The sequence below is a fragment of the Zonotrichia leucophrys genome, chromosome 13, assembly GCF_028769735.1.
Source record: "Zonotrichia leucophrys gambelii isolate GWCS_2022_RI chromosome 13, RI_Zleu_2.0, whole genome shotgun sequence".
Taxonomy (NCBI): domain Eukaryota; kingdom Metazoa; phylum Chordata; class Aves; order Passeriformes; family Passerellidae; genus Zonotrichia; species Zonotrichia leucophrys.
The window spans coordinates 17,751,096-17,764,540 of NC_088183.1; the positions used below are offsets into that span (position 1 = coordinate 17,751,096).

The window sequence follows — 13,445 nt, forward strand, 5'->3', positions numbered from 1 at the left end:
GCAAGTTTGTAATTACACATTAAATAATAGCTTTTCCACATAATACACTGAGTTATGGTTTAAGAGGTTCTGATTTTTATTAGGTCTTCCTTCAATCCATTTTGCATCTCCCCAGCCCCTCCTGCCCAGCACAGGACACCCACTGCTCCCCAGGGTAAGTCTCTTTCTTTTTTCTGCAGTTTTGGATAAACTTTATGCTTTGTGAAGGGTTTTAACACCTCCATTTTCTTCTGTGCTTCTGTTTTTGCTGATTCTAAAGACCTGGAAAATGTGTACTTGTGAAATAACACATCAGTACTTCACTAAGTCTTGCTCCATCCTCTCTCATTCCGCTCTGTGCAACATTCAATTTTCTTGCTACACTTATAGCCTAAAAATGTTTGTTTCAGTCTTCTTTGTGGTCCTCATTGTCATTAACCATGTGTGCTGCAAAGAAATATAGAACATTTTGCAGAAAAATAGTTTGAAAAGGTGTCATATAAAGTTTGTACTGGCTTTCATCTCATTTTCAAACAAATATGTCTTAAGAGTGAGCTTAGAGGTTTGAACTGATGAGATATTATTTACTATTATGTACAGAACTGAGAATCATGAACTGACACAAATTCAGAATGAATGCATATCCTTTTTTTCTCTAGTTATACACTATTTTTACACTGTTTCATAAAGCTAAAACAACAGGATTATAAATTTTGATAAGAAAGGCTGAAAACATTCTTCAAAGTAAGGCTGATTTTCCATTGTTTTCACTATTATAAATCCTTACATTTAGGCTAGAGATAGAAAAATGTGGAAAATATCTTAAAAAATAGTTTTCACAAGAGTAAAAAATCTCTCTAACAAATAACAGGGTGCCAGCACTTTCCAAGAGGGTTTATCAGTCAGTTCTCTGTTTCCAAAGTCCTTGTCAAATTAGATCCACGCCCTTGGGATTGGAGGCCCCTTTGCAGTGCAGAGCTTTGGCCACGTCTCTCCAGCATGCTCTGAGTGACCTGGAAAAGCAGACACCAAACATTTGGTTAAAGGAGACCTGACTGTGGGGGATACATTGTGAGAGATGATAAAAATAGAAACTATAATGTGTATTCAATTGAGGGAAAACCAGAGGAAGACTCAGCAGCAGAATCACCAGGTGCCCTCAAGAGCCAGTTCTGTGGTGTGTGAGTCTGGGCACAGCAACGTGTGAAACATTTGAGACCAGCAGAGAAATGACTGCAGCCAGAAGCTTTCCCAGCTCACCTGGCTGAGAAATGTCCTTCCTCCCCAGCCTGCAGCCAAGGGCTCCTTGGATGTGCCATGGAGGCCAGCCCCACCTTGCCCCCCGGGAGGATGCCAGAGTCCAGCCTGGCTGGTGACAGGAGGGAGCAGACCCCTCTGGCACAGCACAAACACACAAACCCCCAGCAGCTCACCACCTGGGGGACAGGGTGTGAAATCTGTCTGCCAACATCACCTGGGACTGAAGGACATCTCAGAGCCCAGACATGAGCTCCTCCCCTGCAATGAGCACCTTGGCTGCTGTTTGTCCCAACCCAAATCGGGGTGTTTGCTCAGGGGTTCCTGCCCACGGCAACCATTCTGTGATTCTATTTTTTCAAAACTCAAACACCAAAACAATCCAAAACCCACACAGAAATGATTTGAAGTACCAGATGTGTCTGCACTCCACATTTAGAGTTTTTCAAATGTTCTTTGTCTGTTGCCTGCATGCTCTTTGCTGTGATTGTGTCAGGCTTTGCTGGCTCACAAGAGCCAAGCTAATAAAGTCTCCCCAAAACAGCTCCTGAGGGCTCCTTCCTGCACAGGACTGTGGGGACAGGTGCCTGCAAACTGATGGGATCTCAGCAAAGGTCTCTTTGCTGGATCAGAGGCAATAATCCTGCCTGCCTCCACTGCACGGGGGTGTCTGGAGCAGTGGGGTGAGCTGGGGCTTGTGTGCAGGTACAGGATGCAATTAGCAAGTTATTCTTTATTCTAGTCCTATTTTTTAATGATTGTGCTTATTTTCTTACTAATGGAAATTGATTTCTGCTCAATTTTAAGCATTTGCAGTTAAAAGGAGCCTCCTGCTTCACAGAAAAGCTAACAGCCACCAGGGCTGAGGTGAAGGGGGACCAGCAGTGGGTGTTGGCCCCCAGCCAGCTCCAACACACCCTGGAGAGGTGGCAGCAGCATCCTCGAGTACTTCTCAAGCCTTTCTAGGGTGGTGCCAGTTTGGGCCATCTGCTCTGGGCTCTTGGGAAGCTCAGGCATCTGCATCACTTCCTGTATTTCTCTTCCCATCATATTCTGGCACAGTTATAGGCTACTTAAAGCAGAACTTTTTAGCACCTCACGAGAATGTTGATTTAGCTTAGAAATATGAAACAGGAGGGGACTGTAGTGCTGCCCACCACCCTGCTACCACAGCCAAGCAAGTCAAATAACCCTGTTCAGCCTTTATTACATTGGCTGTGTCAGTCACAGCCTCAGTCATGGCCCTGGGCATCAGCACAGCCCTGGGATAAGTACTTATACAGACAATTATTCAGAGGAGAATGAACCATTCTGATGAACCTGTGCCCACGTACCTGGCAAGGTTCCTGAGCAGTCTGATATTGCACTCCAGAGGAATATTACCTGTATTCCACAAATTTCAGGTGTGTAACGAGAGAACTTGTTAAAGGCAGGCTGAGAATCAGCTTTTAGGATACAAAATGTAGTAGACTTTTGAAGTTAATGTAACTTGTAGGGTGTCACACAGAGCGTCAGAAAGGACAGAAGTTTGGGATTTGTTTGTCAGATTTTTTAAAAAACCTTTAAAAGGTTTAAACCGGTTTAAATCTTAAACAAATCCCAAATTAATCATACGTCATTATCATCAAAATTACAGTTGTCTGTACATAGGCAAAAATATGGGATAGTGAAAGAAAATGTAATAAAACTGTAACACTAAGGCTAAGCCCTGACAACTCCACAGTTGTGGAGGGAGTTTTTGGTTTAATGTCTCCTTGGCCAATTTCATGCCCCCAGGACAGCTCCTCTCACACCAGCAATACTCTGTGTCACCATCTTTGCTGCTCCTGCAGCAGCACTGGAGCAGAGGCAGCAGCTGATCCCAGCTGGGTCCTGCAACACTCAAACCACTCCGAATATCGCCTGGGAGCAGGCGTGAAGGACACAGGACCTGCCTGCACCAAACCCCAAACCCCAAACCCCAAACCCCAAACATCAAACCCCAAACCCCAAATACCAAACACCAAATCCCAAACACCAAACCCCAAACCCCAAACACTCACCAAACCCCAAACCCCAAACATCAACAACAGTGATCAGTGCAGAGTCCAGACTAGAGGAGGCCACAGTCCTGAGACGTTGGCCAGTGTCCACAAGTGGTTTTTAGAAAAGAGGCATTCCAAGAACTTAAGTCAACCCCACAATGGAAAGCATTAAGAGCATCCCCAGGCAACAGCAAAGAATAACATCTGTGTGTCCCCTTCCTGATCACAGCATCCCATGGCATCCATGTGCCACCACCAGGGAGCTGTGCTGAGCTCTGGGCTTCCCAAACATGCCAGTCCAGACTGAGCTCCTGCTGCCTCAAGGGAGCAGCGCTGTTGTAGAGTGGGCTGTGGGTATGATTCCATTTGGGCATAATTAACCCTATTGGAGCAGGCATGTGTCAATCCCAATTTTTCTGAGTCCCCCAGTAAACATGATGCTTTCCTTTTGAAATCACTTATGGGCAAAGAAGATCTCATGAAAATAAAAAAGCAGTACTGGAAGGAGCAGTAAGACCTGGTAACTTGCATGCTTGCTATTTCCCAAGAACTATAGAGACAGTAAAGGAAGTAAAGGAAGCCATTCCCAATAAATAAATCAGCAGTGCACTGGAATGAGCCAAGAAAAGATGACTTTTACAGTTATATGTAAGTACATGTCCTACTTTTTTTCAACATGAAATAAATAACCTTGATGCAAAAAGGGCAATACAAATATTGCAAATCCTATTTCCTGTTCGTCACTCTTCCAAAAGAAATATAAGACTTGTTCCTAAGTAAAGGTGCTTATACATATCCATGTCTGCTAAGCAAAACACATAATCATTAGAACTAGTCTAATTTCAGTAAAAAGAATATTCTGACAGTCACAAATTTATTCTTTATGATTTACAGCTCCATGGTTTTATCTTCAAGTGAAATATTTAATTTCTTCTTATACTGAAGCATCAAAACCATATAATTAATATGTAGTCAGGCTAATCCTTAAGAACTATAAATCAGAAGCATTATATAAACAAAAGTGTCGTCTTGAACAAGATTGGGAGTGCAGAAAACTACTTATATCCCACTTTTATAATGAGGCAGTGACTCAGAGCAGATAGAAAATGATTAGTTTTCCTTCCAAAGTAGAAAATATTGCTTCCATCTGTAAAGTATAATATTGTGATGTCATAAAGTTTTCCTAAACACTGAATTTACCCTTATTCCCTCTCAATCATTTTAAAAGAACTGCTCTCTCTTATAGAGCTTGGATTTAAATCACAGTAACACACCAAGAAGATGAATGACATTGCTGTTAGATATGGCTAAAATTGGATCCTTCAGCACAGGTGAATGATGAGACAGCGCTTCTCTTCTTGATATATTTTCTTCTTCTATTAGTTTCCTTCCATGGCTGGGATTTCAGTTTGAATTTTAATGTATGCGGTTGCTGCTAATCTTAGTGTCTGATTTTTTTTCCAGCGCCCTCTTATTGTATAGACAATTCATTCTCCAAAGCAGTAATACACTGAGGCTTGTGAGTGCCCAGGAGATAAAGCAATTCAGAATAAAGTTAGAGCCAGCTCTGCAGAAAGGCACAGACAACAGGTCAATATTCTCAGAAACAACCCCTCGCCACACAAAAAATGCACACCTCTGGATCAAGGCTGTCCCTCAGAGGGCTCCCATCCCACAGAACAGCGTCCCTAGGAAGTCACCAGGGAAACATGATGGACATATCCAAATTGACAGCTTCAGATTTTATTGAAAGGGCGAATTGCAGCCTGTTTCCTGCTTTACAGAGTCTGCCACAGATGCACACAACCCAAACTGCAATCAATGCCAGCAGTTAAGTGTGAGCACTCAGATAATCCCCCCTAAAGCCAGTTGCTCCTGGGAAACCATTCAGAGAAAGAAACTGGTTAACTATTTTTCTAGGAAGCAATTTTTCGGATGTGATTTGCATGGTGTTGTTGTTTTATCTTTCTATCTAGAAGCCTGATGAGCTTGCATAACTTCTGCTTAATTCTGGAAATATGAAAACAAAGTTTATTAGGAAAAGGTTAATTATATCCTTGCATGATCGAAGGTTGGGTGTAGAGGTTGGGGTAAAAGTTTGTGAGGATTTTTCATCGAAATGGACCCACTCAACCTCTGGGAACGATCTGTAAGATGCTTACAAGGTGCATGGGTTGAAATACACTCCTCATTCCTAACATGAGCATAATGGAGCAAGGACCAGGGACAGAGATGGCAACTGAAAGTGCAGCAGGCAGCTCTGTTCTATGTGTAGTAATTATTTTAACTATTTTGGCATGTGATCAGGCAGAATTTCCTAAACACTTACTTTCTCATTAAGAAGTGTGAGTCTAAGCAGCAGTCTTGACACAGGCCATTGGTTTCTTCAGTCTCCAAAGATGATGGTGTTCATTAGGACTGACATCATCTGAAAGAAGAGTCAGACAGTTTACATGAATGTGGATGCTGTTGTTAAGCTGTGTGATGTGCTAAGATGGAAAAATGCATGAAACCTTTACTAATACTGCTGAAATCACTGATGATTCCTATATGAACATGGTATTACAAAAGTCCTTCTTCCAAACAAATATTTCTATAACCAAAACTACCAAGTGAAGAAAGTGAAAAAAAAATATTGCCTAAGCTCATCTCAAAAGCCAAAGTTGAATAAAACCTGAAGTGTGAACTGACACTTAGAGCAGAGTTAATTGAGGTACAGGCTTTGAAGCTCCCTCCAGGATTTTCCCCCTTGCCACACTATTTCCAGAGAGCAACACGTGTGCCCAGCAATCTGTACGAGTTTGAGACAAAACCCAGGCTGCTCTTCAAGGCTCTGGTTTTCTCACATCCAACTTTCTCTGAGTAGGACACTGCCAGGGCTGGAGAGGAACACTCCCTATTGCAACCAAGGCAATTGTGATTACAGCAAAAGGTCTGTTATGTTTGCTCAATTATCTCATCAAAAAAAACTAAACAATATTTAAGGTAGCAACAATTTTCATTGAATAGTTTAGAAAATATATATAAATAAGGTATAATTTGGTTCAAATAATAGCGCATAAGCAAAAACAACTGTGGGGTACGGAGGGCAGGGTTCTTGACTTTTGCTACTTCACGTACAAGTTTGCTAAGTAAAAGTCACTCTTTATATGCCATGTGTCAATACCATCTCCTTCCATTTTTGGTTCGTCACTTTTCAGTCTCTGCCTTCATTACCACCTTTACCACGCATGCACCACCACTCGGTTTGGTGGTCGCACAAGCCTTTGGGGGTCGTCACTGATGAAGGCCCTGTAGTCTTCTTCGTTGTCCTTTAATTCACCTTTGGGTTACACATGCGCACCAAGCCAGTACAATGTAAGCCAAGACTAACGTATCACTGCATCTACATATCAAAACAATAAGTCTTTTATAATTAGCATTTTCTTGGACTCAACCAGGTTCTTGGTCATTTTTAGCAACTGCATCTTCAGCTTCCTTCTTGTGGTCTTTGAGAACATCTGCTGGGAAGGGGGTGGTGGGTGGAGCTCTTCCTTTCTCTCTCTTCTTTGGCATTACAACTTTTAACTATTAACTGTTTTATTATTCTCAAATATGAATTACTGTATCAATATTGATTACTGTTTCAATTTTTATCAGCACGAATCATACCTATTTATCACAGGTCTTTAAGCCTGTACCCTTTCCACCACAGTTACACACTCAGCCTCAGAGTTTAGACATTTGAGTTTATTCTCTGACTTGCTTTACAGAGCTCTAGAGCAGGGATACAGCCACTTCTCAGCTCTACAAAGCACTGAGATCCAGCAGCTCACACATTTAGGTTCTGCTGGCACCTAAGCAGAAGCTGCACATTCACTTTGCCCTAGAGCCCCACAAAGCTCTGACTCTGAGCCCTCTGCTTGTTCAGCTCTACTCCTGTACCTCTGGTGTGTGTCTAGCTGGGAAGGGTAAGACTTATCTTAGTGATTGGCACCATTCTTGTACAAAGAAATTACAAAATAACAATGGAATCCATTTAAAGATAAAATGCTCTGAGATAGTAACAAACGCCAAAGGCCACAACATATACAAACCTAAAAACATTACTTAGAGATTAAACAGAGAGAAAATTTGTAAAATGTCACCAGTAAATAGTTTGACTCACATTTATAAAATATCCACACCCTAAAACCAAACACAGAAGAAGTAGAAAATCATTAAATCCTTTCTTGTAGGCCAATGAGCAGCTGTGAGCGGGGTCTCCAGAGAGCTGCCACACTGCAAACTAGCCTGTAATAACTGGCCAAGGCAAAGTCAAACAGCATGTTTCACTAAATGAAAAAGATGAATCCTAGCACTACAAATCACCTGGAACACAGAGATCCACAAATCATTTCAGCATCCAGGTTAGGAACACATGGTCTGTCATGGGAAAGGCCAGTTCTTCACTTGATTTCACAGTTATGCATGACACCAATTGTGCTCCATTACTCAGAGGCCAAAAACTGCTCCATTCTGCTTTGGAACCAGAGCAAACTATTCCAAACCTCTGCACAAGCACCAATAGGGGCTTGTTTTCCAAACATGAAGAATAATTATGACTCCTTATAATTCATTCCTCGCTAGGTTTTCATCTTCACAGCTTGTAACAAAGCCAGTTGTTGGGACAGAAGCATTTTTAAAGCTATAAAGCAAGGAAGCAGGAAGAGAAGCTGCCCTTCCATTGCAAAGGCTGCTTTGCTGTGCCAGGTTATCAACAGAACATTTGCAACACTGCAAGTCCTGTAACTCACTTCTCTTTGCCATATGTTTGGATGGATCCTTTACTATGCTGCAAAAAACCACATTTTGGCAAAAAAACCATTACAGTAACATCAGAGAAAGAACTATGAGTATTTCTTTACAAAGGATTTAGAAGGGAACATGCACAGATTTTAACAAAATACTTGTCTGTTAATAGCATTCATTGTTTCCATTCAGATCTGAAAAATCACCTTTTTTTTTCATTGTTTAGCATATAAAATTTGGTGGGTTTTTAAAGCTCCAGCTTTGGAGAGTCTGCTCTTAATTTAAGATCTCTAATCACTAATTTAAATGTCCTTTGGAATTCTTAGTTCTTTCATCATCAATTTTTCCTCTATCAGTAAACAGATCATAATTTACTAATAATACTAGGAAGATTTCAATACTCCAGGATTATTAAATACTTTAAATTTTAATCTGTTTTCTAAAATATTTATTTACTAGAAAGTTTGGCTTTCATATTTATATTTTTCATGTTCAAAGCTAAAATTTCCAGATGAAATGCAGAAAATAAAGCCTTTATTTATCTTGAAAGCAAGAATAAGCCCATTATTCCTGAACTAAAAATATTTAACTGTCATAAACAGCACATCAGCTGAGCTTTGTAATATATAAGAGTTGAAGAACCACGTGCCTTTTCCCCTGCATGATGAAACCACATTAGTCCAAGACAGAATATTATCAAGCTGTCCAGAGCAGCACGGGAGGTTGGTGACACTGCAGCTCCTCTCCCTTATGACTTTCATATTTCCTTCCTTTTCCCTCCCCAATCCCTCCCATCCTGGTGCCAATTTCCATGACATGTACAGGAAGAGGAGAGGAGTTGTGGCAGGAGGAGGGAGGGAGAGGCAGGAGAGGAAACACGGGCACTCCATGAGCCCAGGCAATGGATCCAGAGCCCTTTCCAGAGCCTTCCACTGCCCTCAGGCCAAGCCTGGCATCCCCCTCCAGACCAGATTCCTCCAGATTCTCCTCAGAGTATGTAGCATTTCACCCTCTTTATGGACACTTCCAGTATATGTATTTAAATAAACATTAGTAACTAAAATTTCAGGATTCAACAGTTGAAGCTAAAAAGTGTGAGGGACCCAATTCTGTACCTCTGTTGCAACAGTTCAACAGGCACTGCCCTTTTTGCCTGCTTTTATGAGAACTAAGCAAATGGCTGAGAAAAAACCCAATCCTGGTGCCAGGACAAGGCATCTGGGAGACACACTGCACACCATGAACTAGAATGTGCCAGCAGCTGATGGACTGAAATATTCTCCAAGTGTGTCTCTCACAGGGTATTCCCATCAGTTTTACATCCTGCTGGGAGACTCCCATTCTCCCAGTGTCCAAAAGGGTGATGTGAAAAAGGAGCAGCTACAGGGAATGTGGAGCTCTGCATTTCCCAACACATCTTCAGAACTGGCCAAAGGGCTGAGTGTGGGAATTCACTTGAAGCAGATCCAAGTCATGAGCCAGCAGAAATAGTCCTAAAATAAGAGTGTGTGAACTTAGGTCAGAGCTGACTTTGTATATAAACAGGAGCATGAGCACACTCTCAGGACACCCTCAGGACAGGTTTAGCCCCTGCCATGTGCACCAGAGCCACTGTGGTCTGGTTCTTACGTTAATAGCACAATAACCCAGAGCAGGAGTGCAAAGAGCTCCTTCCAAAGCTTCCCCTCCCAATTCCCCACCTTTAGCCAGCAGTGATCTGCCCTCCAGGGCATTGATGGGATTACAAAGCAGAGGTTTGTGCTATGCCATGGAGCCACCACAGCTCTGCTGGGCAGGGGCAGCAGCTGCAGTCTGCACCTGAGCTGTTCACAACACAGCTCTGCCCTGCCCCAGCAGGTTTTCCAACAGTCATTGTCTGAGACCCCATTCCTACATGACAGAATATGTTATTTTCAAATTGCAGTTGCATCTGAATTTTTTCCAAGAAGGACTATCACACATCCAGTCTCACTCATCAGAACTGGGTCCACCTCTGTCAGGGGAGACCATGCTGACACCCACCAGAGCTGCAGGAGTGATGCCAGTGGCCAGTGCACACTGCCCCAACAGGAAAGCACTGAGTCTCACAGGGTGGAGCAATCTTGCTTGGTCCAAGGGCTGGCTACATCACATTCTGGGAGCAGAACAGTTAACAGTAGCAGTACTGACAACGCCTGATGAATGGAATCCCTCCTCCTTCTGAAGGATATATTTCATTAATTATTACCTTCCAGGGTGTGTTGACTTGCTCCTGTCTGTGCAGAATTTCATGTAAACCCTCTGCTGAATGTCACATGCTCATGCGCTGCCTGAAGTGCAGGATTTTGTATCTGGGTACCTGCTGTAGCTGACAGATGTTTACAAACTCATGTATCTGCACAGCTTCTTCCTGCCTATCCATCTGTGCTCCCTGTTAGACAGCAAGTTATTCCACCTTAGGCTGGAATAATTTAAGATTGTGACATCAATCCTTAATCTGCATTTTTTAGCTGGTAGCATGCAGAGATTTTAAGTTACAGCTACTAGACTGTCATTTTATATTAATCTAAGCTGCTTATTTAAGATTCAGCTATTTCTAAACAAGTGGCTGTAACTATATGGTGCTACAGCTGTTTTTAACGATGACAGGACTGTGATTAACTGGGACCTGTGGAATGCACAACCTGCCATAATTCATAACAGAAATTTCAGGATGGTCTGATGTACCAGAGGGCTGAGCTCTTTCAAAACTTCACCAAAAAAAAAAAAATTAATACCCATTCCTCTCTGCTTTTAGCAGCACATGACAAAGTAGACAGGTTCAGGGATTTCTAGCACAGGCTCATCTTTGAGAATCCTTAAGCACTTAGGCATGTTTTACAGTGCCCACAGTGAGAGCCTCTCTCTGTGTGTACAGCCTGCCCTCTTGTCTGAGAGGTGACACAGGATGGAGCTGGGGTCCCCTGCAAGCATCTCTGCCCCAGTGATGAGTTACACATTATTTAATCCTCTTGGGAGGACAGAACATCAATTTCACCTACACCAACACTTTCCAGTAAGGGCTCAGGCTGGGCTCAGGCTGGGCTCAGAGCAGGCTCAGGCTGGGCTAAGGCTGGGCTCAGGGCAGGCTCAGGCTGGGCTCAGAGCGGGCTAAGGCTGGGCTCAGAGCGGGCTCAGAGCGGGCTCAGGCTGGGCTCAGAGCAGGCTCAGAGCGGGCTCAGGCTGGGCTCAGAGCGGGCTCAGGGCGGGCTCAGGCTGGGCTCAGAGCAGGCTCAGGCTGGGCTCAGAGCGGGCTCAGAGCGGGCTCAGGGCGGGCTCAGGGCGGGCTCAGGCTGGGCTCAGAGCGGGCTCAGGCTGGGCTCAGGGCAGGCTCAGAGCGGGCTCAGGCTGGGCTCAGAGCGGGCTCAGAGCGGGCTCAGGGCGGGCTCAGGGCGGGCTCAGGCTGGGCTCAGAGCGGGCTCAGGCTGGGCTCAGAGCGGGCTCAGGCTGGGCTAAGGCTGGGCTCAGGGCAGGCTCAGAGCGGGCTCAGAGCGGGCTCAGAGCAGGCTCAGGCTGAGTTCAGAGCAGGCTCAGAGCAGTCTCAGGCTGGGCTCAGGGCGGGCTCAGGGCGGGCTCAGAGCAGGCTCAGCTCTATGGACACATGCCTGCAGCAGAGCCAGAGGCTTCCCCCACACAGCAACAATAACCAGAGACAATTAGAACAGGGGTAATTGTTTTACCCATATCAATTGATATGGAGATGATTAGCAGGGACAAGAGGCAGGTTGGGCTTTAAACCACCCCTTGAAGGACATGAGGGTGGGAGAAAGGAGCAGCTGGGCTGTGCCCACTGTGCCAGGGTGGTCTGGAGGGCACAGTGACCCCTCTGCTGGCTCCAGCAGAGCACTGGACCAGCACACAACTTAAAAAGCCTAAAATGAGTATTAATTACCCATTGCCTGACAGATTGCCAGCCTCTTCTGTTTTCAAACTGTTCATAAATAGATTCTAATTTCTTCTGTGGAACAATTAAAAGTGTTTTTGTTATCCTGATGAACTGAACTGTAACCAAAGCTTTTGCAAATAAATACAAAGACAGATGATAAAGCTGGTAATAAGCAGATTGCTCCTGTGTCCTGAGCAGCCACCAACACTTGGCAGTGAATATCATCTTTCACAACAACAACAACAAAGGCTAAGAGCACACGGCTATTTCATGCAGTCATCAAAACAAAATGCACTGAATATTATATTTCATACTAAATACATTACCCTGGCAGTTTGACACTCAGCATTTCAATAGATATTGCATCTCTCTAACATTCTGCCTGAATTTCTGCAGATGGACTTTTAAGTATCAATGGAAGATTACTTTACTTGTCATGCTAAAAAGATTTTAAAGAATGGTTGCACACACTTCATTTTTAATTTTTTCTATTTCTTTTTTTTTTAAGGAAAACGACTTATGAATTCAAAAACATGGTTCTACTGAGAGGTCACAGCCCATGTTGCTGCAGCCCTTTGTGTGTGGTGCTCTTCCAGACACTCAAATCTCTCATTTGATGTGCCCAGCAATGCACAGGGAGGATTTCTTCAAGTTACACTCAGCTTACCTAGACAATGCCGTGCTAAGCTGAGAGAAGGTAACAGCATTCTCAGATCTCATCAAGCCATTGTGACATTTTTTTTTGTTAACTGTATTTTATTTTAAAGCTGTGAAGCTTCCTGGAGACATGCAAATACCCAATAATCTCAATTCTCAGTAAAAACTCCAAATGAGTACACGCCAAAGGAATAAAACCCAGCTGGAGGCCATGACTTCAGAAGACATCTCGAGCACACAAATATCTCTCCGGATCACAAACAGACAAAACCAACAGCATTAGCCCATGAAAAATGTGTATTCTGAGGTTCACTTCCAGAGTACTGAAAACCAGACATCTGCCAAGGTTAAGTGGGACACATATTTAGGGTCTGCCAGTCACTTACAGAGTTTTGGGCACAAACCCTCCCCTGTCTCTGCTCTGCTCCCAGTCAGAATGCCCAGGAACTGCCTCATCCAGCCCTGGACCTCCACACCAGCACCATCTCGGCTGCTGCCTTCAGATCCAACAGCAATTAACATCTTTGTAAGCTGCAGCTATTATAGAATTTTAAATTTACTTTTTTTTTTTCCAAATGGAGGAGGGAGTTCATTCACAGAGAGCGAGTTTCATCACTCACGTGGCAAATCTGCCAGTAGCAGATCACAGAATGGATTGTTACCTTTCCCTATCCATTTTGCAAAGATATTGCTTTCTTTCCAGACTGCAAGCATCACTTCTAACTGGATTTCGAATTATAATGTGAACTTTACAGAATTATTGGTGCTATTCATATCACTAGTTAGATTCTATGGAACAGTGATATTTTTTGACCTTCCCCAAACCAGCACCTCTTAGTGTTTATTATCATAAC

General features: G+C 43.4%; 1 long non-coding RNA gene across 3 annotated transcripts in view; it reads right to left on the bottom strand.

Annotated features, from left to right (window-relative positions):
- Positions 1-13,445, bottom strand: part of LOC135453644 (uncharacterized) — a 110,961-nt gene continuing 97,516 nt past the window's right edge. For all 3 annotated transcript variants that reach the window (XR_010441910.1, XR_010441911.1, XR_010441912.1), the window contains 2 exons: positions 5,590-5,688; positions 1-992 (listed from right to left, as the gene is read on the bottom strand). This is a non-coding gene — a long non-coding RNA (uncharacterized LOC135453644). The remainder of the gene's footprint in view (positions 993-5,589; positions 5,689-13,445) is intronic.